Raw genomic sequence first — 27,110 nt, forward strand, 5'->3', positions numbered from 1 at the left:
TATTGGATTCCTTGCAAATCATGGAGACTGTGATGCATTGTTGTTAGTTCTTAATTTATCGAACACTTGGGCTCTCTCAGCACTCCTTCCGTCTTCTAGAAATTTGCCCTCACAATCCATATCAGAGATATTTTTCCTCCAAGGAACTGTTTGGGGACATAATTTTCCCAATTCTATCACCGAATTCCTGGAGGTTACCATGCAACAAAGTTCTTAAGATGGGACGAAGCCAATATCTGATCCCGAAAACTACAGTAGTATGTACATCACTTGAGAACCATCCAAAGAAATTGGCACGATGTACACAACAGAATGAGACCACTAACATGGTTAATGGAAGTTGTCTACAAAAATAAGAATATCTCAGTTCAGCCGGATATGACAGAGAAAATCAGGCCTTACTCTTCCCATGGAAACCATCAGAATCTTAATAGATTTGGCCAAAATCGGAGCACCCTCCATAATCATGACATACTACACCTATTAGTCCTACTCTGCCTTCGATGAGATCTGATTCAAATATCATATAAGATTCTCATCCACGTTAGATGAATGGACTTCTTATGTACTCTTTCTCTATCTCGCTTCTTCACTTTCTCTCTGAAATTGACTTGCAGTGACTCTCCTAGCTTCTCAGTTTCTCACTCACCTTCTCCCTATTTGGTTTCCTTATTTCTGTCAATCAAGATATCTGCTTTAATATCACAGTGTCCTCTTTTCCACTTCACCCCCCTCTCTCCCCCCGCTCTCTCTTTCTGTCTCTCACTGTCTTCCTCTGTCTCACACATGCTTAGCCTCTTCAACAATTCTTCTTTCTCTAGTCTCTGTCCAGCTCATATATCTCCTATTCAGGTTTTGACTGGTTCTAAATTCCTGTGAGTGCTATTGCTGTGGTATCTGACATTGATCACCACAGAGAAAGTGTCTGATCAAACCCTCTCAGGTCACCAAACACAAGCATAACCTGTAGTCACTGAGATATATGTTATTATCAACAGCATGATCCTAAGCACACAGCTCACTTTCATAATCAAATGGAAACACAATTTCTTGTTGATATTTGCTTGGAGAAAAGAACAATGTCTAAGATAACAGGACTACCATCAGCCCCAAAACACATAGCCAAAATGCCAAGTTAACCTTCAGCAAGGCCACATCAAGACCATAAGGAGAGATAATCCCGCAGACACTCCATGCCTATCTTCTACGGCCATACCAAAATATAAAATTCCTAGAAGGAGTGTGTGTAAGATTCAAACTTGCATGCTCACATTCTTAGATCCTAGAAGAGGAGGAGATGTATTTCCAGACCATTTTGGTACAGTCAATCCATAAGAACTGCTGGCAAACTACCCGGATAGACTGACAAAAAATGTCCCAACAATAAACATAGAAACTAGGATTAAAATGGGTGTTCTCCATACATCCATGAAGGTGGTATGAATCCTGGGACATTTGAAAGCATGCACTTCTAAATCCACAGACAAGAAGGCTACATGCCAACCTTTTAAATTCCAAGGCTCTCTTTCCAACCTAATTGCCATGGCCACAATCAGTCTTTCAAGAAAACAGAGCTTTGTTTTCACACAGGAAGAGTCCACATTCCCATAGTTCCTGAGAATTGCTACTGCCTCATTCCACATGTCGCCTGTAACCTTCCCGTTATGTATCTCTGTTTTATGAAACAGAAGTGTCATCATTCATGCGAAGGCTTCAGACACGGGCAGAAACACATTTCCTGACATTCCAGTGTACATTGTTGAACTATGCTGCCCCCGCTAAACTTACATTTTCCTCACAACCTACTATACATTATTGCTGAAGGAGTTGGTAGGGCTAAATTCCAAGATATTGACAATGATCTCCTCAACCGGAAAGCATGTTATCATTAGAGCAAAAGGTGAAGCCTTGATTTAGGCCATGATTTCTGGTGTTTTAGGCAAGCAAAGAACATTCTGAAGACTCTCTCACTGGATCCAAGCCTCGCAAGATGAATGGAGGCCATGTGAGTCCCTCGGTGACATTTGTGATCCCAGGTGCTGGACCTCAGTCACGATGATAGTGGCGGTATTGAGTTTTCACTCATTTTGTTCAGCTTTCCAAGGAATGTTTTATTGGAAATCATCATCGATCCAAGCACGCTGGTGTACCCCCTGCCATGACACTTAGTATACTCAAAATAGATCAGGTTTGGTGAGCGAACAGAATTCAAGACATTCACATCCTTTACCACGAACCAATGGGCCTATTCTCCAATCATAGGAGTAGCCACAGGCAGTGAGCCTGAACCAGGTCCCAAAGGATCATGATTCAAGGTTGGGAACTCCTGTGAGTCCATCAACACCTGAGCACTTTGAGTTCCTTTGGAAAGTCAAGTGTTTCTTACCTTTCACTTCAGGTATCCTCAGGCAAGAGAACTTCAACTGAGGACTTCAGGGCAGGCGATGTTAGGCTTCTTCCAACTTCATCTGATGTTCCATACTCAGTTCCTCTGCAAGCCGTCCTTTTCCGGTATGAGACAGGGACTCTGTCCCTGAAAGTAAAGCAAATAGCACATAACCCCACTTTATTGGATTCCTTGCAAATCATGGAGACTGTGATGCATTGTTGTTAGTTCTTAATTTATCGAACACTTGGGCTCTCTCAGCACTCCTTCCGTCTTCTAGAAATTTGCCCTCACAATCCATATCAGAGATATTTTTCCTCCAAGGAACTGTTTGGGGACATAATTTTCCCAATTCTATCACCGAATTCTTGGAGGTTACCATGCAACAAAGTTCTTAAGATGGGAGGAAGCCAATATCTGATCCCGAAAACTACAGTAGTATGTACATCACTTGAGAACCATCCAAAGAAATTGGCACGAGGTACACAACAGAATGAGACCACTAACATGGCTTAATGGAAGTTGTCTACAAAAATAAGTATATCTCAGTTCAGCCGGATATGACAGAGAAAATCAGGCCTTACTCTTCCCATGGAAACCATCAGAATCTTAATAGCTTTGGTCACAATCGGAGCTCCCTCCATAATCATAACATACTACACCTATTAGTCCTACTCTGCCTTCGATGAGAACCGATTCAAATATCATATAAGATTCTCATCCACATTAGATGAATGGACTTCTTATGTACTCTTTCTCTATCTCGCTTCTTCACTTTCTCTCTGAAATTGACTTGCAGTGACTCTCCTAGCTTCTCAGTTTCTCACTCACATTCTCCCTATTTGGTTTCCTTATTTCTGTCAATCAAGATATCTGCTTTAATATCACAGTGTCCTCTTTTCCACTTCACCCTCCCTCTCTCCCCCCACTCTCTCTTTCTGTCTCTCACTGTCTTCCTCTGTCTCACACATGCATAGCCTCTTCAACAATTGTTCTTTCTCTCTGTCTCTGTCCATGCTCATATATCTCCTATTCAGGTTTTGACTGGTTCTAAATTCCTGTGAGTGCTATTGCTGTGGTATCTGACATTGATCACCACAGAGAAAGTGTCTGTTCAAACCCTCTCAGGTCACCAAACACAAGCATAACCTGTAGTCACTGAGATATATGTTATTATCAACAGCATGATCCTAAGCATACAGCTCACTTTCATAATCAAATGGAAACACAATTTCTTGTTGATATTTGCTTGGAGAAAAGAACAATGTCTAAGATAACAGGACTACCATCAGCCCCAAAACACATAGCCAAAATGCCAAGTTAACCTTCAGCAAGGCCACATCAAGACCATAAGGAGAGATTATCCCGCAGACACTCCATGCCTATCTTCTACGGCCATACCAAAATATAAAATTCCTAGAAGGAGTGTGTGTAAGATTCAATCTTGCATGCTCACATTCTTAGATCCTAGAAGAGGAGGAGATGTATGTCCAGACCATTTTGGTACAGTCAATCCATAAGAACTGCTGGCAAACTACCCGGATAGACTGACAAAAAATGTCCCAACAATAAACATAGAAACTAGGATTAAAATGGGTGTTCTCCATACATCCATGAAGGTGGTATGAATCCTGGGACATTTGAAAGCATGCACTTCTAAATCCACAGACAAGAAGGCTACATGCCAACCTTTTAAATTCCAAGGCTCTCTTTCCAACCTAATTGCCATGGCCACAATCAGTCTTTCAAGAAAACAGAGCTTTGTTTTCACACAGGAAGAGTCCACATTCCCATAATTCCTGAGAAATGCTACTGCCTCATTCCACATGTCGCCTGTAACCTTCCCATTATGTATCTCTGTTTTATGAAACAGAAGTGTCATCATTCATGCGAAGGCTTCAGACACGGACAGAAACACATTTCCTGACATTCCAGTGTACATTGTTGAACTATGCTGCCCCCGCTAAACTTACATTTTCCTCACAACCTACTATACATTATTGCTGAAGGAGTTGGTAGGGCTAAATTCCAAGATACTGACAATGATCTCCTCAACCGGAAAGCATGTTATCATTAGAGCAAAAGGTGAAGCCTTGATTTAGGCCATGATTTCTGGTGATTTAGGCAAGCAAAGAACATTCTGAAGGCTCTCTCACTGGATCCAAGCCTCGCAAGATGAATGGAGGCCATGTGAGTCCCTCGGTGACATTTGTGATCCCAGGTGCTGGACCTCAGTCACGATGATAGTGGCGGTATTGAGTTTTCACTCATTTTGTTCAGCTTTCCAAGGAATGTTTTATTGGAAATCATCATCGATCCAAGCACGCTGGTGTACCCCCTGCCATGACACTTAGTATACTCAAAATAGATCAGGTTTGTTGAGCGAACAAAATTCAAGACATTCACATCCTTTACCACGAACCAATTGGCCTATTCTCCAATCACAGGAGTAGCCACAGGCAGTGAGCCTGAACCAGGTCCCAAAGGATCATGATTCAAGGTTGGGAACTCCTGTGAGTCCATCAACACCTGAGCACTTTGAGTTCCTTTGGAAAGTCAAGTGTTTCTTACCTTTCACTTCAGGTATCCTCAGGCAAGAGAGCTTCAACTGAGGACTTCAGGGCAGGCGATGTTAGCCTTCTTCCAACTTCATCTGATGTTCCATACTCAGTTCCTCTGCAAGCCGTCCTTTTCCGGTATGAGACAGGGACTCTGTCCCTGAAAGTAAAGCAAATAGCACATAACCCCACTTTATTGGATTCCTTGCAAATCATGGAGACTGTGATGTATTGTTGTTAGTTCTTAATTTATCGAACACTTGGGCTCTCTCAGCACTCCTTCCGTCTTCTAGAAATTTGCCCTCACAATCCATATCAGAGATATTTTTCCTCCAAGGAACTGTTTGGGGACATAATTTTCCCAATTCTATCACCGAATTCCTGGAGGTTACCATGCAACCAAGTTCTTAAGATGGGACGAAGCCAATATCTGATCCCGAAAACTACAGTAGTATGTACATCACTTCAGAACCATCCAAAGAAATTGGCACGAGGTACACAACAGAATGAGACCACTAACATGGCTTAATGGAAGTTGTCTAAAAAAATAAGTATATCTCAGTTCAGCCGGATATGACAGAAAAAATCAGGCCTTACTCTTCCCATGGAAACCATCAGAATCTTAATAGCTTTGGTCACAATCGGAGCTCCCTCCATAATCATAACATACTACACCTATTAGTCCTACTCTGCCTTCGATGAGAACCGATTCAAATATCATATAAGATTCTCATCCACATTAGATGAATGGACTTCTTATGTACTCTTTCTCTATCTCGCTTCTTCACTTTCTCTCTGAAATTGACTTGCAGTGACTCTCCTAGCTTCTCAGTTTCTCACTCACATTCTCTCTATTTGGTTTCCTTATTTCTGTCAATCAAGATATCTGCTTTAATATCACAGTGTCCTCTTTTCCACTTCACACCCCCTCTCTTCCCCCCCCTCTCTCTTCTGTTTCTCACTGTCTTCCTCTGTCTCACACATGCTTAGCCTCTTCAACAATTGTTCTTGCTCTCTGTCTCTCTCCATGCTCATATATCTCCTATTCAGGTTTTGACTGGTACTAAATTCCTGTGAGTGCTATTGCGGTGGTATCTGACATTGATCATCACAGATAAAGTGTCTGTTCAAACCCTCTCAGGTCACCAAACACAAGCATAACCTGTAGTCACTGAGATATATGTTATTATCAACAGCATGATCCTAACCATACAGCTCACTTTCATAATCAAATGGAAACACACCTTCTTGTTGATATTTGCTTGGAGAAAAGAACAATGTCTAAGATAACAGGACTACCATCAGCCCCAAAACACATAGCCAAAATGCCAAGTTAACCTTCAGCAAGGCCACATCAAGACCATAAGGAGAGATAATCCCGAAGACACACATGCCTATCTTCTATGGCCTTACCAAAATATAAAATTCCTAGAAGGAGTGTGTGTAAGATTCAATCTTGCATGCTCACATTCTTAGATCCTAGAAGAGGAGGAGATGTATGTCCAGACCATTGTGGTACAGTCAATCCATAAGAACTGCTGGCAAACTACCCGGATAGACTGACAAAAATGTCCCAACAATAAACATAGAAATAGGATTAAAATGGTTGTTCCCCATACATCCATGAAGGTGGTATGAATCCTGGGACATTTGAAAGCATGCACTTCTAGAATCCAGGACAAGAAGGCTACATGCCAACCTTTTAAATTCCAAGGCTCTCTTTCCAACCCAATTGACATGGCCACAATCAGTCTTTCAAGAAAACAGAGCTTTGTTTTCACACAGGAAGAGTCCACATTCCCATAGTTCCTGAGAATTGCTACTGCCTCATTCCACATGTCGCCTGTAACCTTCCCGTTATGTATCTCTGTTTTATGAAACAGAAGTGTCATCATTCATGCGAAGGCTTCAGACACGGACAGAAACACATTTCCTGACATTCCAGTGTACATTTTTGAACTATGCTGCCCCCGCTAAACTTACATTTTCCTCACAACCTACTATACATTATTGCTGATGGAGTTGGTAGGGCTAACTTCCAAGATACTGACAATGATCTCCTCAACCGGAAAGCATGTTATCATTAGAGCAAAAGGTGAAGCCTTGATTTAGGCCATGATTTCTGGTGATTTAGGCAAGCAAAGAACATTCTGAAGGCTCTCTCACTGGATCCAAGTCTCGCAAGATGAATGGAGGCCATGTGAGTCCCTCAGTGACATTTGTGATCCCAGGTGCTGGACCTCAGTCACGATGATAGTGGCGGTATTGAGTTTTCACTCATTTTGTTCAGCTTTCCAAGGAATGTTTTATTGGAAATCATCATCGATCCAAGCACGCTGGTGTACCCCCTGCCATGACACTTAGTATACTCAAAATAGATCAGGTTTGGTGAGCGAACAGAATTCAAGACATTCACATCCTTTATCACGAACCAATGGGCCTATTCTCCAATCACAGGAGTAGCCACAGGCAGTTTGGCTGAACCAGATCCCAAAGGATCATGATTCAGGGTTGGGAACTCCTGCGAGCTCCATCAACACTTGAGCACTTTGAGTTCCTTTGGAAAGTCAAGTGTTTCTTACCTTTCACTTCAGGTATCCTCAGGCAAGAGAACTTCAACTGAGGACTTCAGGGCAGGCGATGTTAGCCTTCTTCCAACTTCATCTGATGTTCCATACTCAGTTCCTCTGCAAGCCGTCCTTTTCCGGTATGAGACAGGGACTCTGTCCCTGAAAATAAAGCAAATAGCACATTCCCCCACTTTATTGGATTCCTTGCAAATCATGGAGACTGTGATGCATTGTTGTTAGTTCTTAATTTATCGAACACTTGGGCTCTCTCAGCACTCCTTCCGTCCTCTAGAAATTTGCCCTCACAATCCATATCAGAGATATTTTTCCTCCAAGGAACTGTTTGGGGACATAATTTTCCCAATTCTATCACCGAATTCCTGGAGGTTACCATGCAACAAAGTTCTTAAGATGGGACGAAGCCAATATCTGATCCCGAAAACTACAGTACTATGTACATCACTTGAGAACCATACAAAGAAATTGGCACGAGGTACACAACAGAATGAGACCACTAACATGGCTTAATGGAAGTTGTCTGCAAAAGTAAGTATATCTCAGTTCAGCCGGATATGACAGGGAAAATCAGGCCTTACTCTTCCCATGGAAACCATCAGAATCTTAAGAGATTTGGCCACAATCGGAGCTCCCTCCATAATAATAACATACTACACCTATTAGTCCTACTCTGCCTTCGATGAGAACCGATTCAAATATAATATTATATTCTCATCCACATTAGATGAATGGACTTCTTATGTACTCTTTCTCTATCTCGCTTCTTCACTTTTCTCTGAAATTGACTTGCAGTGTCTCTCCTAGCTTCTCAGTTTCTCACTCACATTCTCTCTATTTGGTTTCCTTATTTCTGTCAATCAAGATATCTGCTTTAATATCACAGTGTCCTCTTTTCCACGTCACACTCCCTCTCTCCCCCCCCTCTCTTTCTGTCTCTCACTGTCTTCCTCTGTCTCACACATGCTTAGCCTCTTCAACAATTGTTCTTTCTCTCTGTCTCTGTCCATGCTCATGTATCTCCTATTCAGGTTTTGACTGGTACTAAATTCCTGTGAGTGCTATTGCTGTGGTATCTGACATTGATCACCACAGAGAAAGTGTCTGTTCAAACCCTCTCAGGTCACCAAACACAAGCATAACCTGTAGTCACTGAGATATATGTTATTATGAACAGCATGATCCTAAGCATACAGCTCACTTTCTTAATCTAATGGAAACACAATTTCTTGTTGATATTTGCTTGGAGAAAAGAACAATGTCTAAGATAACAGGACTACCATCAGCCCCAAAACACATAGCCAAAATGCCAAGTTAACCTTCAGCAAGGCCACATCAAGACCATAAGGAGAGATAATCCCGCAGACACTCCATGCCTATCTTCTACGGCCATGCCAAAATATAAAATTCCTAGAAGGAGTGTGTGTAAGATTCAAACTTGCATGCTCACATTCTTAGATCCTAGAAGAGGAGGAGATGTATGTCCAGACCATTTTGGTACAGTCAATCCTTAATAACTGCTGGCAAACAACCCGTATAGACTGACAAAAAATGTCCCAACAATAAACATAGAAAATAGGATTAAAATGGGTGTTCTCCATACATCCATGAAGGTGGTATGAATCCTGGGACATTTGAAAGCATGCACTTCTAGATCCACAGACAAGAAGGCTACATGCCAACCTTTTAAATTCCAAGGCTCTCTTTCCAACCTAATTGCCATGGCCACAATCAGTCTTTCAAGAAAACAGAGCTTTGTTTTCACACAGGAAGAGTCCACATTCCCATAGTTCCTGAGAATTGCTACTGCCTCATTCCACATGTCGCCTGTAACCTTCCCGTTATGTATCTCTGTTTTATGAAACAGAAGTGTCATCATTCATGCGAAGGCTTCAGACACGGACAAAAACACATTTCCTGACATTCCAGTGTACATTTTTGAACTATGCTGCCCCCGCTAAACTTACATTTTCCTCACAACCTACTATACATTATTGCTGATGGAGTTGGTAGGGCTAACTTCCAAGATACTGACAATGATCTCCTCAACCGGAAAGCATGTTATCATTAGAGCAAAAGGTGAAGCCTTGATTTAGGCCATGATTTCTGGTGATTTAGGCAAGCAAAGAACATTCTGAAGGCTCTCTCACTGGATCCAAGTCTCGCAAGATGAATGGAGGCCATGTGAGTCCCTCAATGACATTTGTGATCCCAGGTGCTGGACCTCAGTCACGATGATAGTGGCGGTATTGAGTTTTCACTCATTTTGTTCAGCTTTCCAAGGAATGTTTTATTGGAAATCATCATCGATCCAAGCACGCTGGTGTACCCCCTGCCATGACACTTAGTATACTCAAAATAGATCAGGTTTGGTGAGCGAACAGAATTCAAGACATTCACATCCTTTACCACGAACCAATGGGCCTATTCTCCAATCACAGGAGTAGCCACAGAGAGTGAGCCTGAACCAGGTCCCAAAGGATCATGATTCAAGGTTGGGAACTCCCATTAGCTCCATCAACACCTGAGCACTTTGAGTTCCCTTGGAAAGTCAAGTGTTTCTTACCTTTCACTTCAGGTATCCTCAGGCAAGAGAGCTTCAACTGAGGACTTCAGGGCAGGCGATGTTAGGCTTCTTCCTACTTCATCTGATGTTCCATACTCAGTTCCTCTGCAAGCCGTCCTTTTCCGGTATGAGACAGGGACTCTGTCCCTGAAAGTAAAGCAAAGAGCACATTCCCCCACTTTATTGGATTCCTTGCAAATCATGGAGACTGTGATGCATTGTTGTTAGTTCTTAATTTATCGAACACTTGGGCTCTCTCAGCACTCCTTCCGTCCTCTAGAAATTTGCCCTCACAATCCATATCAGAGATATTTTTCCTCCAAGGAACTGTTTTGGGACATAATTTTCCCAATTCTATCACCGAATTCCTGGAGTTTACAATGCAACAAAGATCTTAGATGGGACGAAGCCAATATCTGATCCCGAAAACTACAGTAGTATGTACATCACTTGAGAACCATCCAAAGAAATTGGCACGAGGTACACAACAGAATGAGACCACTAACATGGCTTAATGGAAGTTGTCTACAAAAATAAGTAAATCTCAGTTCAGCCGGATATGACAGAGAAAATCAGGCCTTACTCTTCCCATGGAAACCATCAGAATCTTAATAGCTTTGGCAACAATCAGAGCACCCTCCATAATCATAACATACTACACCTCTTAGTCCTACTCTGCCTTCGATGAAAACCAATTCAAATATCATATAAGATTCTCATCCACATTAGATGAATGGACTTCTTATGTACTCTTTCTCTATCTTGCTTCTTCACTTTCTCTCTGAAATTGACTTGCACTGACTCTCCTAGCTTCTCAGTTTCTCACTCACATTCTCTCTATTTGGTTTCCTTATTTCTGTCAATCAAGATATCTGCTTTAATACCACAGTGTCCTCTTTTCACTTCACACCCCCTCTCTCCCCCCCCTCTCTCTTTCTGTCTCTCACTGTCTTCCTCTGTCTCACACATGCTTAGCCTCTTCAACAATTGTTCTTTCTCTCTGTCTCTGTCCATGCTCATATATCTCCTATTCAGGTTTTGACTGGAACTAAATTCCTGTGAGTGCTATTGCTGTGGTATCTGACATTGACCACCACAGAGAAAGTGTCTGTTCAAACCCTCTCAGGTCACCAAACACAAGCATAACCTGTAGTCACTGAGATATATGTTATTATCAACAGCATGATCCTAAGCATACAGCTCACTTTCATAATCCAATGGAAAAACAATTTCTTTTGATATTTGCTTGGAGAAAAGAACAAAGTCTAAGATAACAGGACTACCATCAGCCCCAAAACACATAGCCAAAATGCCAAGTTAACCTTCAGCAAGGCCACATCAGGACCATAAGGAGAGATAATCCCGCAGACACTCCATGCCTATCTTCTATGGCCATACCAAAATATAAAGTTCCTAGAAGGAGTGTGTGTAAGATTCAAACTTGCATGCTCACATTCTTAGATCCTCGAAGAGGAGGACATGTATGTCCAGACCATTTTGGTACAATCAATCCATAAGAACTGCTGACAAACTACCCGGATAGACTGACAAAAAATGTCCCAACAATAAACATAGAAAATAGGATTAAAATGGGTGTTCTCCATACATCCATGAAGGTGGTATGAATCCTAGGACATTTGAAAGCATGCACTTCTAGAATCCACAGACAAGAAGGCTACATGCCAACCTTTTAAATTCCAAGTCTCTCTTTCCAACCTAATTGACATGGCCACAATCAGTCTTTCAAGAAAACAGAGCTTTGTTTTCACACAGGAAGAGTCCACATTCCCATAGTTCCTGAGAATTGCTACTGCCTCATTCCACATGTCGCCTGTAACCTTCCCGTTATGTATCTCTGTTTTATGAAACAGAAGTGTCATCATTCATGCGAAGGCTTCAGACACGGACAGAAACACATTTCCTGACATTCCAGTGTACATTGTTGAACTATGCTGCCCCCGCTAAACTTACATTTGCCTCACAACCTACTATACATTATTGCTGATGGAGTTGGTAGGGCTAACTTCCAAGATACTGACAATGATATCCTCAACCGGAAAGCATGTTATCATTAGAGCAAAAGTTGAAGCCTTGATTTAGGCCATGATTTCTGGTGATTTAGGCAAGCAAAGAACATTCTGAAGGCTCTCTCACTGGATCCAAGTCTCGCAAGATGAATGGAGGCCATGTGAGTCCCTCAGTGACATTTGTGATCCCAGGTGCTGGACCTCAGTCACGATGATAGTGGCGGTATTGAGTTTTCACTCATTTTGTTCAGCTTTCCAAGGAATGTTTTATTGGAAATCATCATCGATCCAAGCACGCTGGTGTACCCCCTGCCATGACACTTAGTATACTCAAAATAGATCAGGTTTGGTGAGCGAACAGAATTCAAGACATTCACATCCTTTACCACGAACCAATGGGCCTATTCTCCAATCACAGGAGTAGCCACAGAGAGTGAGCCTGAACCAGGTCCCAAAGGATCATGATTCAAGGTTGGGAACTCCCATTAGCTCCATCAACACCTGAGCACTTTGAGTTCCTTTGGAAAGTCAAGTGTTTCTTACCTTTCACTTCAGGTATCCTCAGACAAGAGAGCTTCAACTGAGGACTTCAGGGCAGGCGATGTTAGGCTTCTTCCTACTTCATCTGATGTTCCATACTCAGTTCCTCTGCAAGCCGTCCTTTTCCGGTATGAGACAGGGACTCTGTCCCTGAAAGTAAAGCAAATAGCACATTCCCCCACTTTATTGGATTCCTTGCAAATCATGGAGACTGTGATGCATTGTTGTTAGTTCTTAATTTATCGAACAATTGTGCTCTCTCAGCACTCCTTCCGTCCTCTAGAAATTTGCCCTCACAATCCATATCAGAGATATTTTTCCTCCAAGGAACTGTTTTGGGACATAATTTTCCCAATTCTATCACCGAATTCCTGGAGTTTACAATGCAACAAAGATCTTAGATGGGACGAAGCCAATATCTGATCCCGAAAACTACAGTAGTATGTACATCACTTGAGAACCATCAAAAGAAATTGGCACGAGGTACACAACAGAATGAGACCACTAACATGGCTTAATGGAAGTTGTCTACAAAAATAAGTAAATCTCAGTTCAGCCGGATATGACAGAGAAAATCAGGCCTTACTCTTCCCATGAAAACCATCAGAATCTTAATAGCTTTGGCAACAATCAGAGCACCCTCCATAATCATAACATACTACACCTCTTAGTCCTACTCTGCCTTCGATGAAAACCAATTCAAATATCATATAAGATTCTCATCCACATTAGATGAATGGACTTCTTATGTACTCTTTCTCTATCTCGCTTCTTCACTTTCTCTCTGAAATTGACTTGCAGTGACTCTCCTAGCTTTTCAGTTTCTCACTCACATTCTCTCTATTTGGTTTCCTTATTTCTGTCAATCAAGATATCTGCTTTAATATCACAGTGTCCTCTTTTCCACTTCACACCCCCTTTCTCCCCCCCTCTCTCTCTTTCTGTCTCTCACTGTCTTCCTCTGTCTCACACATGCTTAGCCTCTTCAACAATTGTTCTTTCTCTCTGTGTCTGTCCATGCTCATATATCTCCTATTCAGGTTTTGACTGGTACTAACTTCCTGTGAGTGCTATTCCTGTGGTATCTGACATTGATCACCACAGAGAAAGTTTCTGTTCAAACCCTCTCAGGTCACCAAACACAAGCATAACCTGTAGTCACTGAGATATATGTTATTATCAACAGCATGATCCTAAGCATACAGCTCACTTTCTTAATCAAATGGAAACACAATTTCTTGTTGATATTTGCTTGGAGAAAAGAACAATGTCTAAGATAACAGGACTACCATCAGCCCCAAAACACATAGCCAAAATGCCAAGTTAACTTTCAGCAAGGCCACATCAAGACCATAAGGAGAGATAATCCCGCAGACACTCCATGCCTATCTTCTACGGCCATACCAAAATATAAAATTCCTAGAAGGAGTGTGTGTAAGATTCAAACTTGCATGCTCACATTCTTAGATCCTAGAAGAGGAGGAGATGTATGTCCAGACCATTTTGGTACAGTCAATCCATAAGAACTGCTGGCAAACAACCCGTATAGACTGACAAAAAATGTCCCAACAATAAACATAGAAAATAGGATTAAAATGGGTGTTCTCCATACATCCATGAAGGTGGTATGAATCCTGGGACATTTGAAAGCATGCACTTCTAGAATCCACAGACAAGAAGGCTACATGCCAACCTTTTAAATTCCAAGGCTCTCGTTCCAACCTAATTGCCATGGCCACAATCAGTCTTTCAAGAAAACAGAGCTTTGTTTTCACACAGGAAGAGTCCACAAACCCATAGTTCCTGAGAATTGCTACTGCCTCATTCCACATGTCGCCTGTAACCTTCCCGTTATGTATCTCTGTTTTATGAAACGGAAGTGTCATCATTCATGCGAAGGCTTCAGACACGGACAAAAACACATTTCCTGACATTCCAGTGTACATTGTTGAACTATGCTGCCCCCGCTAAACTTACATTTTCCTCACAACCTACTACACATTATTGCTCTTGGAGTTGGTAGGGCTAACTGCCAAGATACTGACAATGATCTCCTCAACCGGAAAGCATGTTATCATTAGAGCAAAAGGTGAAGCCTTGATTTAGGCCATGATTTCTGGTGATTTAGGCAAGCAAAGAACATTCTGAAGGCTCTCTCACTGGATCCAAGTCTCGCAAGATGAATGGAGGCCATGTGAGTCCCTCAATGACATTTGTGATCCCAGGTGCTGGACCTCAGTCACGATGATAGTGGCGGTATTGAGTTTTCACTCATTTTGTTCAGCTTTCCAAGGAATGTTTTATTGGAAATCATCATCGATCCAAGCACGCTGGTGTACCCCCTGCCATGACACTTAGTATACTCAAAATAGAGCAGGTTTGGTGAGCGAACAGAATTCAAGACATTCACATCCTTTACCACGAACCAATGGGCCTATTCTCCAATCACAGGAGTAGCCACAGAGAGTGAGCCTGAACCAGGTCCCAAAGGATCATGATTCAAGGATGGGAACTCCTGCGAGCTCCATCAACACCTGAGCACTTTGAGTTCCCTTGGAAAGTCAAGTGTTTCTTACCTTTCACTTCAGGTATCCTCAGGCAAGAGAGCTTCAACTGAGGAGTTCAGGGCAGGCGATGTTAGGCTTCTTCCAACTTCATCTGATGTTCCATACTCAGTTCCTCTGGAAGCCGTCCTTTTCTGGTATGAGACAGGGACTCTGTCCCTGAAAGTAAAGCAAATATCACATTCCCCCACTTTATTGGATTCCTTGCAAATCATGGAGACTGTGATGCATTGTTGTTAGTTCTTAATTTATCGAACAATTGGGCTCTCTCAGCACTCCTTCCGTCCTCTAGTAATTTGCCCTCACAATCTATATCAGAGATATTTTTCCTCCAAGGAACTGTTTGGGGACATAATTTTCCCAATTCTATCACCGAATTCCTGGAGGTTACCATGCAACAAAGATCTTAAGATGGGACGAAGCCAATATCTGATCCCGAAAACTACAGTAGTATGTACATCACTTGAGAACCATCCAAAGAAATTGGCACGAGGTATACAACAGAATGAGACCACTAACATGGCTTAATGGAAGTTGTCTACAAAAATAAGTATATCTCAGTTCAGCCGGATATGACAGAGAAAATCAGGCCTTACTCTTCCCATGGAAACCATCAGAATCTTAAGAGCTTTGGCCACAATCGGAGCACCCTCCATAATCATAACATACTACACCTCTTAGTCCTACTCTGCCTTCGATGAAAACCAATTCAAATATCATATAAGATTCTCATCCACATTAGATGAATGGACTTCTTATGTACTCTTTCTCATTCTCGCTTCTTCACTTTCTCTCTGAAATTGACTTGCAGTGACTCTCCTAGCTTTTCAGTTTCTCACTCACATTCTCTCTATTTGGTTTCCTTATTTCTGTCAATCAAGATATCTGCTTTAATATCACAGTGTCCTCTTTTCCACTTCACACCACCTTTCTCCCCCCCTCTCTCTCTTTCTGTCTCTCACTGTCTTCCTCTATCTCACACATGCTTAGCCTCTTCAACAATTGTTCTTTCTCTCTGTGTCTGTCCATGCTCATATATCTCCTATTCAGGTTTTGACTGGTACTAACTTCCTGTGAGTGCTATTCCTGTGGTATCTGACATTGATTACCACAGAGAAAGTGTCTGTTCAAACCCTATCAGGTCACCAAACACAAGCATAACCTGTAGTCACTGAGATATATGTTATTATCAACAGCATGATCCTAAGCATACAGCTCACTTTCTTAATCAAATGGAAACACAATTTCTTGTTGATATTTGTTTGGAGAAAAGAACAATGTCTAAGATAACAGGACTACCATCAGCCCCAAAACACATAGCCAAAATGCCAAGTTAACCTTCAGCAAGGCCACATCAAGACCATAAGGAGAGATAATCCCGCAGACACTCCATGCCTATCTTCTACGGCCATACCAAAATATAAAATTCCTAGAAGGAGTGTGTGTAAGATTCAAACTTGCATGCTCACATTCTTAGATCCTAGAAGAGGAGGAGATGTATGTCCAGACCATTTTGGTACAGTCAATCCATAAGAACTGCTGGCAAACAACCCGTATAGACTGACAAAAAATGTCCCAACAATAAACATAGAAAATAGGATTAAAATGGGTGTTCTCCATACATCCATGAACGTGGTATGAATCCTGGGACATTTGAATGCATGCACTTCTAGAATCCACAGACAAGAAGGCTACATGCCAACCTTTTAAATTCCAAGGCTCTCTTTCCAACCTAATTGCCATGGCCACAATCAGTCTTTCAAGAAAACAGAGCTTTGTTTTCACACAGGAAGAGTCCACATTCCCATAGTTCCTGAGAATTGCTACTGCCTCATTCCACATGTCGCCTGTAACCTTCCCGTTATGTATCTCTGTTTTATGGAACAGAAGTGTCATCATTCATGCGAAGGCTTCAGACACGGACAGAAACACATTTCCTGACATTCCAGTGTACATTGTTGAACTATGCTGCCCCCGCTAAACTTACATTTTCCTCACAACCTACTATACATTATTGCTGATGGAGTTGGATTGGCTAACTTCCAAGATACTGACAATGATCTCCTCAACCGGAAAGCATGTTATCATTAGAGCAAAAGGTGAAGCCTTGATTTAGGCCATGATTTCTGGTGATTTAGGCAAGCAAAGAACATTCTGAAGGCTCTCTCACTGGATCCAAGTCTCGCAAGATGAATGGAGGCCATGTGAGTCCCTCAATGACATTTGTGATCCCAGGTGCTGGACCTCAGTCACGATGATAGTGGCGGTATTGAGTTTTCACTCATTTTGTTCAGCTTTCCAAGGAATGTTTTATTGGAAATCATCATCGATCCAAGCACGCTGGTGTACCCCCTGCCATGACACTTAGTATACTCAAAATAGAGCAGGTTTGGTGAGCGAACAGAATTCAAGACATTCACATCCTTTACCACGAACCAATTGGCCTATTCTCCAATCACAGGAGTAGCCACAGGCAGTGAGCCTGAACAAGGTCCCAAAGGATCATGATTCAAGGTTGGGAACTCCTGCGAGCTCCATCAACACCTGAGCACTTTGAGTTCCTTTGGAAAGTCAAGTGTTTCTTACCTTTCACTTCAGGTATCCTCAGGCAAGAGAGCTTCAACTGAGGACTTCAGGGCAGGCGATGTTAGGCTTCTTCCAACTTCATCTGATGTTCCATACTCAGTTCCTCTGGAAGCCGTCCTTTTCTGGTATGAGACAGGGACTCTGTCCCTGAAAGTAAAGCAAATATCACATTCCCCCACTTTATTGGATTCCTTGCAAATCATGGAGACTGTGATGCATTGTTGTTAGTTCTTAATTTATCGAACAATTGGGCTCTCTCAGCACTCCTTCCGTCCTCTAGAAATTTGCCCTCACAATCTATATCAGAGATATTTTTCCTCCAAGGAACTGTTTGGGGACATAATTTTCCCAATTCTATCACCGAATTCCTGGAGGTTACCATGCAACAAAGATCTTAAGATGGGACGAAGCCAATATCTGATCCCGAAAACTACAGTAGTATGTACATCACTTGAGAACCATCCAAAGAAATTGGCACGAGGTATACAACAGAATGAGACCACGAACATGGCTTAATGGAAGTTGTCTACAAAAATAAGTATATCTCAGTTCAGCCGGATATGACAGAGAAAATCAGGCCTTACTCTTCCCATGGAAACCATCAGAATCTTAAGAGCTTTGGCCACAATCGGAGCACCCTCCATAATCATAACATACTACACCTATTTGTCCTACTCTGCCTTCGATGAGAACCGATTCAAATATCATATAAGATTCTCATCCACATTAGATGAATGGACTTCTTATGTACTCTTTCTCTATCTCGCTTCTTCACTTTCTCTCTGAAATTGACTTGCACTGACTCTCGTAGCTTCTCAGTTTCTCACTCACATTCTCTCTATTTGGTTTCCTTATTTCTGTCAATCAAGATATCTGCTTTAATATCACAGTGTCCTCTTTTCACTTCACACCCCCTCTCTCCCCCCCTCTCTCTTTCTGTGTCTCACTGTCTTCCTCTGTCTCACACATGCTTAGCCTCTTCAACAATTGTTCTTTCTCTCTGTCTCTGTCCATGCTCATATATCTCCTATTCAGGTTTTGACTGGAACTAAATTCCTGTGAGTGCTATTGCTGTGGTATCTGACATTGATCACCACAGAGAAAGTGTCTGTTCAAACCCTCTCAGGTCACCAAACACAAGCATAACCTGTAGTCACTGAGATATATGTTATTATCAACAGCATTATCCTAAGCATACAGCTCACTTTCATAATCAAATGGAAACACAATTTCTTATTGATATTTGCTTGGAGAAAAGAACAATGTCTAAGATAACAGGACTACCATCAGCCCCAAAACACATAGCCAAAATGCCAAGTTAACCTTCAGCAAGGCCACATCAAGAGCATAAGGAGAGATAATCCCGCAGACACTCCATGCCTATCTTCTATGGCCATACCAAAATATAAAATTCCTAGAAGGAGTGTGTGTAAGATTCAAACTTGCATGCTCACATTCTTAGATCCTAGAAGAGGATGAGATGTATGTCCAGACCCTTTTGGTACAGTCAATCCATAAGAACTGCTGGCAAACTACCCGGATAGACTGACAAAAAATGTCCCAACAATAAACATAGAAACTAGGATTAAAATGGGTGTTCTCCATACATCCATGAAGGTGGTATGAATCCTGGGACATTTGAAAGCAGGCACTTCTAGAATCCACAGACAAGAAGGCTACATGCCAACCTTTTAAATTCCAAGGCTCTCTTTCCAACCTAATTGACATGGCAACAATCAGTCTTTCAAGAAAACAGAGCTTTGTTTTCACACAGGAAGAGTCCACATTCCCATAGTTCCTGAGAATTGCTACTGCCTCATTCCACATGTCGCCTGTAACCTTCCCGTTATGTATCTCTGTTTTATGAAACAGAAGTGTCATCATTCATGCGAAGGCTTCATACACGGACAGAAACACATTTCCTGACATTCCAGTGTACATTGTGGAACTATGCTGCCCCCGCTAAACTTCCATTTTCCTCACAACCTACTATACATTATTGCTGATGGAGTTGGTAGGGCTAACTTCCAAGATACTGACAATGATCTCCTCAACCGGAAAGCATGTTATCATTAGAGCAAAAGGTGAAGCCTTGATTTAGGCCATGATTTCTGGTGATTTAGGCAAGCAAAGAACATTCTGAAGGCTCTCTCACTGGATCCAGGTCTCGCAAGATGAATGGAGGCCTTGTGAGTCCCTCAGTGACATTTGTGATCCCAGGTGCTGGACCTCAGTCACGATGATAGTGGCGGTATTGAGTTTTCACTCATTTTGTTCAGCTTTCCAAGGAATGTTTTATTGGAAATCATCATCGATCCAAGCACGCTTGTGTACCCCCTGCCATGACACTTAGTATACTCAAAATAGATCAGGTTTGGTGAGCGAACAGAATTCAAGACATTCACCTCCTTTACCACGAACCAATGGGCCTATTCTCCAATCACAGGAGTAGCCACAGAGAGTGAGCCTGAACCAGGTCCCAAAGGATCATGATTCAAGGTTGGGAACTCCCATGAGCTCCATCAACACCTGAGCACTTTGAGTTCCTTTGGAAAGTCAAGTGTTTCTTACCTTTCACTTCAGGTATCATCAGGCAAGAGAGCTTCAACTGAGGAATTCAGGGCAGGCGATGTTAGGCTTCTTCCTACTTCATCTGATGTTCCATACTCAGTTCCTATGCAAGCCGTCCTTTTCCGGTATGAGACAGGGACTCTGTCCCTGAAAGTAAAGCAAATAGCACATTCCCCCACTTTATTGGATTCCTTGCAAATCATGGAGACTGTGATGCATTGTTGTTAGTTCTTAATTTATCGAACACTTGGGCTCTCTCAGCACTCCTTCCGTCCTCTAGAAATTTGCCCTCACAATCCATTTCAGAGATATTTTTCCTCCAAGGAACTGTTTGGGGACATAATTTTCCCAATTCTATCACCGAATTCCTGGAGGTTACCATGCAACAAAGTTCTTAAGATGTGACGAAGCCAATATCTGATCCCGAAAACTACAGTAGGATGTACATCACTTGAGAACCATCCAAAGAAATTGGCACGAGGTACACAATAGAATGAAACCACTAACATGGCTTAATGGAAGTTGTCTACAAAAATAAGTAAATCTCAGTTCAGCCGGATATGACAGAGAAAATCAGGCCTTACTCTTCAGATGGAAACCATCAGAATCTTAATAGCTTTGGCCACAATCGGAGCACCCTCCATAATCATAACATACTACACCTATTAGTCCTACTCTGCCTTCGATGAGAACCGATTCAAATATCATATAAGATTCTCATCCACATTAAATGTATCGACTTCTTATGTACTCTTTCTCTATCTCGCTTCTTCACTTTCTCTCTGAAATTGACTTGCAGTGTCTCTCCTAGCTTCTCAGTTTCTCACTCACATTCTCTCTATTTGGTTTCCTTATTTCTGTCAATCAAGATATCTGCTTTAATATCACAGTGTCCTCTTTTCCACTTCACCCCACTCTCCCCCCCCTCTTTCTTTCTGTCTCTCACTGTCTTCCTCTGTCTCACACATGCTTACCCTCTTCAACACTTGTTCTTTCTCTCTGTCTCTGTCCATGCTCATATATCTCCTATTCAGGTTCTGACTAGTACTAAATTCCTGTGAGTGCTATTGCTGTGGTATCTGACATTGATCACCACAGAGAAAGTGTCTGTTCAAACCCTCTCAGGTCACCAAACACAAGCATAACCTGTAGTCACTGAGATATATGTTATTATCAACAGCATGATCCTAAGCATACAGCTCACTTTCATAATCAAATGGAAACACAATTTCTTGTTGATATTTGCTTGGAGAAAAGAACAATGTCTAAGATAACAGGACTACCATCAGCCCCAAAACACATAGCCAAAATGCCAAGTTAACCTTCAGCAAGGCCACATCAAGACCATAAGGAAAGATAATCCCGAAGACACACCATGCCTATCTTCTATGGCCATACCAAAATATAAAATTCCTAGAAGGAGTGTGTGTAAGAAACAAACTTGCATGCTCACATTCTTAGATCCTAGAAGAGGAGGAGATGTATGTCCAGACCATTTTGTACATTCAATCCATAAGAACTGCTGGCAAACTACCCGGATAGACTGACAAAAAATGTCCCAACAATAAACATAGAAACTAGGATTAAAATGGGTGTTCTCCATACATCCATGAAGGTGGTATGAATACTGGGACAGTTGAAAGCATGCACTTCTAGAATCCACCGACAAGAAGACTACATGTAAACCTTTTAAATTCCAAGACTCTTTTTCCCATCTAATTGCCATGGCCACAATAAGTCTTTCAAGAAAACAGAGCTTTGTTTTCACACAGGAGGAGTCCACATTCCCATAGTTCCTGAGAATTGCTACTGCTCATTCCACATGTCGCCTGTAACCTTCCCGTTATGTATCTCTGTTTTATGAAACAGAAGGGTTATCATTCATGCGAAGGCTTCAGACGGGGACAGAAACACATTTCCTGACATTCCGTGTACTTTGTTGAAGTATGACGCCCCTGCTAAACTTACTTTTGCCTCACAACCTACTATACATTATTGCTGATGGAGTTGGTAGGGCTAACTTCCAAGATACTGACAATGATCTCCTCAACCGGAAAACATGTTATCATTAGAGCAAAAGGTGAAGCCTTGATTTAGGCCATGATTTCTGGTGATTTAGGCAAGCAAAGAACATTCTGAAGGCTCTCTCACTGGATCCAAGTCTCGCAAGATGAATGGAGGCCATATGAGTCCCTCAGTGACATTTGTGATCCCAGGTGCTGGACCTCAGTCACGATGATAGTGGCGGTATTGAGTTTTCACTCATTTTGTTCAGCTTTCCAAGGAATGTTTTATTGGAAATCATCATCGATCCAAGCACGCTGGTGTACCCCCTGCCATGACACTTAGTATACTCAAAATAGAGCAGGTTTGGTGAGCGAACAGAATTCAAGACATTCACATCCTTTACCACGAACCAATGGGCCTATTCTCCAATCACAGGAGTGGCCACAGGCAGTGAGCCTGAACCAGGTCCCAAAGGATCATGATTCAAGGATGGGAACTCCTGCAAGCACCATCAACACCTGAGCACTTTGAGTTCCTTTGGAAAGTCAAGTGTTTCTTACCTTTCACTTCAGGTATCCTCAGGCAAGAGAGCTTCAACTGATGACATCAGGGCAGGCGATGTTAGGCTTCTTCCAACTTCATCTGATGTTCCATACTCAGTTCCTCTGCAAGCCGTCCTTGTCCAGTATGAAACAGGGACTCTGTCCCTGAAAGTAAAGCAAATAGCACATTCCCCCACAATATTGGATTCCTTGCAAATCATGGAGACTGTGATGCATTGTTGTTAGTTCTTAATTTATCGAACACTTGGGCTCTCTCAGCACTCCTTCCGTCCTCTAGAAATTTGCCCTCACAATCCATATCAGAGATATTTTTCCTCCAAGGAACTGTTTGGGGACATAAGTTTCCCAATTCTATCACCGAATTCCTGGAGGTTACCATGCAACCAAGTTCGTAAGATGGGACGAAGCCAATATCTGATCCCGAAAACTACAGTAGTATGTACATCACTTGAGAACCATCCAAAGAAATTGGCACGAGGTACACAATAGAATGAGACCACAAACATGGCTTAATGGAAGTTGTCTACAAAAATAAGTAAATCTCAGTTCAGCCGGATATGACAGAGAAAATCAGGCCTTACTCTTCCCATGAAAACCACAAGAATCTTAATAGCTTTGGCCACAATCGGAGCACCCTCCATAATCATAACATACTACACCTATTAGTCCTACTCTGCCATCGATGAGAACCAATGCAAATATCATATAAGATTCTCATCCACGTTAGATGAATGGACCTCTTATGTACTCTTTCTCTATCTCGCTTCTTCACTTTCTCTCTGAAATTGACTTGCAGTGACTCTCCTAGCTTCTCAGGTTCTCACTCACATTCTCTCTATTTGGTTTCCTTATTTCTGTCAATCAAGATATCTGCATTAATATCACAGTGTCCTCTTTTCCACTTAACCCCCCCTCTCCCCCCCTCTCACTCTCTTTCTGTGTCTCACTGTCTTCCTCTGTCTCACACATGCTTAGCCTCTTCAACAATTGTTCTTTCTCTCTTTCTCTGTCCATGCTCATATATCTCCTAATCAGGTTTGACTGGTACTAAATTCCTGTGAGTGCTATTGCTGTGGTATCTGACATTGATCACCACAGAGAAAGTGTCTGTTCAAACCCTCTCAGGTCACCAAACACAAGCATAACCTGTAGTCACTGAGATATATGTTATTATCAACAGCATGATCCTAAGCATACAGCTCACTTTCATAATCCAATGGAAACACTATTTCTTTTTGATATTTGCTTGGAGAAAAGAACAATGTCTAAGAAAACAGGACTACCATCATCCCCAAAACACATAGCCAAAATGCCAAGTTAACCTTCAGCAAGGCCACATCAAAACCATAAGGAAAGATAATCCCGCAGAAACTCCATGCCTATCTTCTACGGCCATACCAAAGTATAAAATTCCTAGAAGGAGTGTGTGTAAGAAACAAACTTGCATGCTCACATTCTTAGAACCTAGAAGAGGAGGACATGTATGTCCAGACCATTTTGGTACAGTCAATCCATAAGAACTGCTGGCAAACTACCCGGATAGACTCACAAAAAATGTCCCAACAATAAACATACAAACTAGGATTAAAATGGGTGTTCTCCATACATCCATGAACGTGGTATGAATCTTGGGACAGTTGAAAGCATGCACTTCTAGAATCCACCGACAAGAAGATTACATGCCAACCTTTTAAATTCCAAGGCTCTCTTTCCAATCTAATTGCCATGGCCACAATCAGTCTTTCAAGAAAACAGAGCTTTGTTTTCACACAGGAAGAGTTCACATTCCCATAGTTCCTGAGAATTGCTAATACCTCATTCCACATGTCGCCTGTAAACTTCCTGTTATGTATCTAAGTTTTATGAAACAGAAGGGTTATCATTCATACGAAGGATTCAAACACGGAGAGAAACACATTTCCTGACATTCCAGTGTACATTGTTGAACTATGCTGCCCCCACTAACTTACATTTGCCTCACAACCTACTATACATTATTGCTGATGGAGTTGGTAGGGCTAACTTCCAAGATACTGACAATGATCTCCTCAACCGGAAAGCATGTTATCATTAGAGCAAAAGGTGAAGCCTTGATTTAAGCCATGATTTCTGGTGATTTAGGCAAGCAAAAACATTCTGAAGGCTCTCTCACTGGATCCACGTCTCGCAAGATGAATGGAGGCCATGTGAGTCCCACAGTGACATTTCTGATCCCAGGTGCTGGACCTCAGTCACGATTATAGTGGCGGTATTGAGTTTTCACTCATTTTGTTCAGCTTTCCAAGGAATGTTTTATTGGAAATCATCATCGATCCAAGCACGCTGGTGTACCCCCTGCCATGACACTTAGTATACTCAAAATAGAGCAGGTTTGGTGAGCGAACAGAATTCAAGACATTCACATCCTTTACCACGAACCAATGGGCCTATTCTCCAATCACAGGAGTAGCCACAGGCAGTGAGCCTGAACTAGGTCCCAAAGGATCATGATTCAAGGTTGGGAACTCCTGTAAGCACCATCAACACCTGAGCACTTTGAGTTCCTTTGGAAAGTCAAGTGTTTCTTACCTTTCACTTCAGGTATCCTCAGGCATGAGAGCTACAACTGATGACATCAGGGCAGGCGATGTTACGCTTCTACCAACTTCATCTGATGTTCCATACTCAGTTCCTCTGCAAGCCGTCCTTGTCCGGTATGAGACAGGGACTCTGTCCCTGAAAGTAAAGCAAATAGCACATTCCCCCACTTTATTGGATTCCTTGCAAATCATGGAGACTGTGATGCATTGTTGTTAGTTCTTAATTTATCGAACACTTGGGCTCTCTCAGCACTCCTTCCGTCCTCTAGAAATTTGCCCTCACAATCCATATCAGAGATATTTTTCCTCCAAGGAACTGTTTGGGGACATAATTTTTCCAATTCTATCACCGAATTCCTGGAGGTATCCATGCAACAAAGTTCTTAAGATGGGACAAAGCCAATATCTGATCCCGAAAACTACTGTAGTATGTACATCACTTGAGAACCATACAAAGAAATTGGCACGAGGTACACAATAGAATGAGACCACGAACATGGCTTAATGGAAGTTGTCTACAAAAATAAGTAAATCTCAGTTCAGCCGGATATGACAGAGAAAATCAGGCCTTACTCTTCCAATGAAAACCACCAGAATCTTAATAGCTTTGGCCACAATCGGAGCACCCTCCATAATCATAACATACTACACCTATTAGTCCTACTCTGCCATCGATGAGAACCAATGCAAATATCATATAAGATTCTCATCCACGTTAGATGAATGGACCTCTTATGTACTCTTTCTCTATCTCGCTTCTTCACTTTCTCTCTGAAACTGACTTGCAGTGACTCTCCTAGCTTCTCAGGTTCTCACTCACATTCTCTCTATTTGGTTTCCTTATTTCTGTCAATCAAGATATCTGCTTTAATATCACAGTGTCCTCTTCTCCATTTCACCGCCCTCTCTCCCCCCCCCTTTCTCTTTCTGTGTCTCACTGTCTACCTCTGTCTCACACATGCTTAGCCTCTTCAACAATTGTTCTTTCTCTCTTTCTCTGTCCATGCTCATATATCTCCTATTCAGGATTTGACTGGTACTAAATTCCTGTGCGTGCTATTGCTGTGGTATCTGACTTTATCAACACAGAGAAAGTTTCTGTTCAAACCCTCTCAGATCACCAAACACAAGCATAACCTGTAGTTACTGAGATATATGTTATTATCAACAGCATGATCCTAAGCATACAGCTCACTTTCATAATCCAATGGAAACACAATTTCTTTGTGATATTTGCTTGGAGAAAAGAACAATGTCTAAGATAACAGGACTACCATCATCCCCAAAACACATAGCCAAATGCCAAGTTAACCTTCAGCAAGGCCACATCAAGACCATAAGGAAAGATAATCCCGCAGACACTCCCTGCCTATCTTCTACGGCCATACCAAAGTATAAAAACCCTAGAAGGAGTGTGTGTAAGAAACAAACTTGCATGCTCACATTCTTAGATCCTAGAAGAGGAGGACATGTATGTCCAGACCATTTTGGTACAGACAATCCATAAGAACTGCTGGCAAACTACCCGGATAGACTGACAAAAAATGTCCGAAAATAAACATACAAACTAGGATTAAA

At 41.9% G+C, this 27,110-nt stretch overlaps 10 non-coding genes across 10 annotated transcripts; all 10 read right to left on the bottom strand.

Moving 5' to 3' along the window:
- Window positions 1–2,041: 2,041 nt before the first annotated feature.
- LOC148007664 (small nucleolar RNA SNORD116) lies at window positions 2,042–2,134 on the bottom strand. Its single transcript, XR_015657019.1, has one exon. It is a non-coding gene; the product is annotated as a small nucleolar RNA SNORD116 (small nucleolar RNA).
- A 2,478-nt stretch (window positions 2,135–4,612) lies between these two features.
- Window positions 4,613–4,705, bottom strand: LOC148007665 (small nucleolar RNA SNORD116). Its single transcript, XR_015657022.1, has one exon. It is a non-coding gene; the product is annotated as a small nucleolar RNA SNORD116 (small nucleolar RNA).
- Window positions 4,706–7,180: 2,475 nt separating this feature from the next.
- On the bottom strand, window positions 7,181–7,273 carry LOC148007666 (small nucleolar RNA SNORD116). Its single transcript, XR_015657036.1, has one exon. It is a non-coding gene; the product is annotated as a small nucleolar RNA SNORD116 (small nucleolar RNA).
- A 2,476-nt stretch (window positions 7,274–9,749) lies between these two features.
- On the bottom strand, window positions 9,750–9,842 carry LOC148007667 (small nucleolar RNA SNORD116). Its single transcript, XR_015657040.1, has one exon. It is a non-coding gene; the product is annotated as a small nucleolar RNA SNORD116 (small nucleolar RNA).
- Window positions 9,843–12,319: 2,477 nt separating this feature from the next.
- On the bottom strand, window positions 12,320–12,412 carry LOC148007668 (small nucleolar RNA SNORD116). The gene has a single exon (XR_015657042.1). It is a non-coding gene; the product is annotated as a small nucleolar RNA SNORD116 (small nucleolar RNA).
- A 2,480-nt stretch (window positions 12,413–14,892) lies between these two features.
- LOC148007669 (small nucleolar RNA SNORD116) lies at window positions 14,893–14,985 on the bottom strand. Its single transcript, XR_015657056.1, has one exon. It is a non-coding gene; the product is annotated as a small nucleolar RNA SNORD116 (small nucleolar RNA).
- A 2,481-nt stretch (window positions 14,986–17,466) lies between these two features.
- On the bottom strand, window positions 17,467–17,559 carry LOC148007670 (small nucleolar RNA SNORD116). Its single transcript, XR_015657062.1, has one exon. It is a non-coding gene; the product is annotated as a small nucleolar RNA SNORD116 (small nucleolar RNA).
- Window positions 17,560–20,037: 2,478 nt separating this feature from the next.
- On the bottom strand, window positions 20,038–20,130 carry LOC148007671 (small nucleolar RNA SNORD116). The gene has a single exon (XR_015657066.1). It is a non-coding gene; the product is annotated as a small nucleolar RNA SNORD116 (small nucleolar RNA).
- A 2,474-nt stretch (window positions 20,131–22,604) lies between these two features.
- LOC148007672 (small nucleolar RNA SNORD116) lies at window positions 22,605–22,697 on the bottom strand. Its single transcript, XR_015657067.1, has one exon. It is a non-coding gene; the product is annotated as a small nucleolar RNA SNORD116 (small nucleolar RNA).
- A 2,478-nt stretch (window positions 22,698–25,175) lies between these two features.
- Window positions 25,176–25,268, bottom strand: LOC148007673 (small nucleolar RNA SNORD116). Its single transcript, XR_015655555.1, has one exon. It is a non-coding gene; the product is annotated as a small nucleolar RNA SNORD116 (small nucleolar RNA).
- Window positions 25,269–27,110: the final 1,842 nt, after the last annotated feature.

The sequence above is a fragment of the Rattus norvegicus genome, chromosome 1 (genome assembly GCF_021556685.1).
Source record: "Rattus norvegicus strain SHRSP/BbbUtx chromosome 1, alternate assembly SHRSP_T2T, whole genome shotgun sequence".
NCBI lineage: Eukaryota > Metazoa > Chordata > Mammalia > Rodentia > Muridae > Rattus > Rattus norvegicus.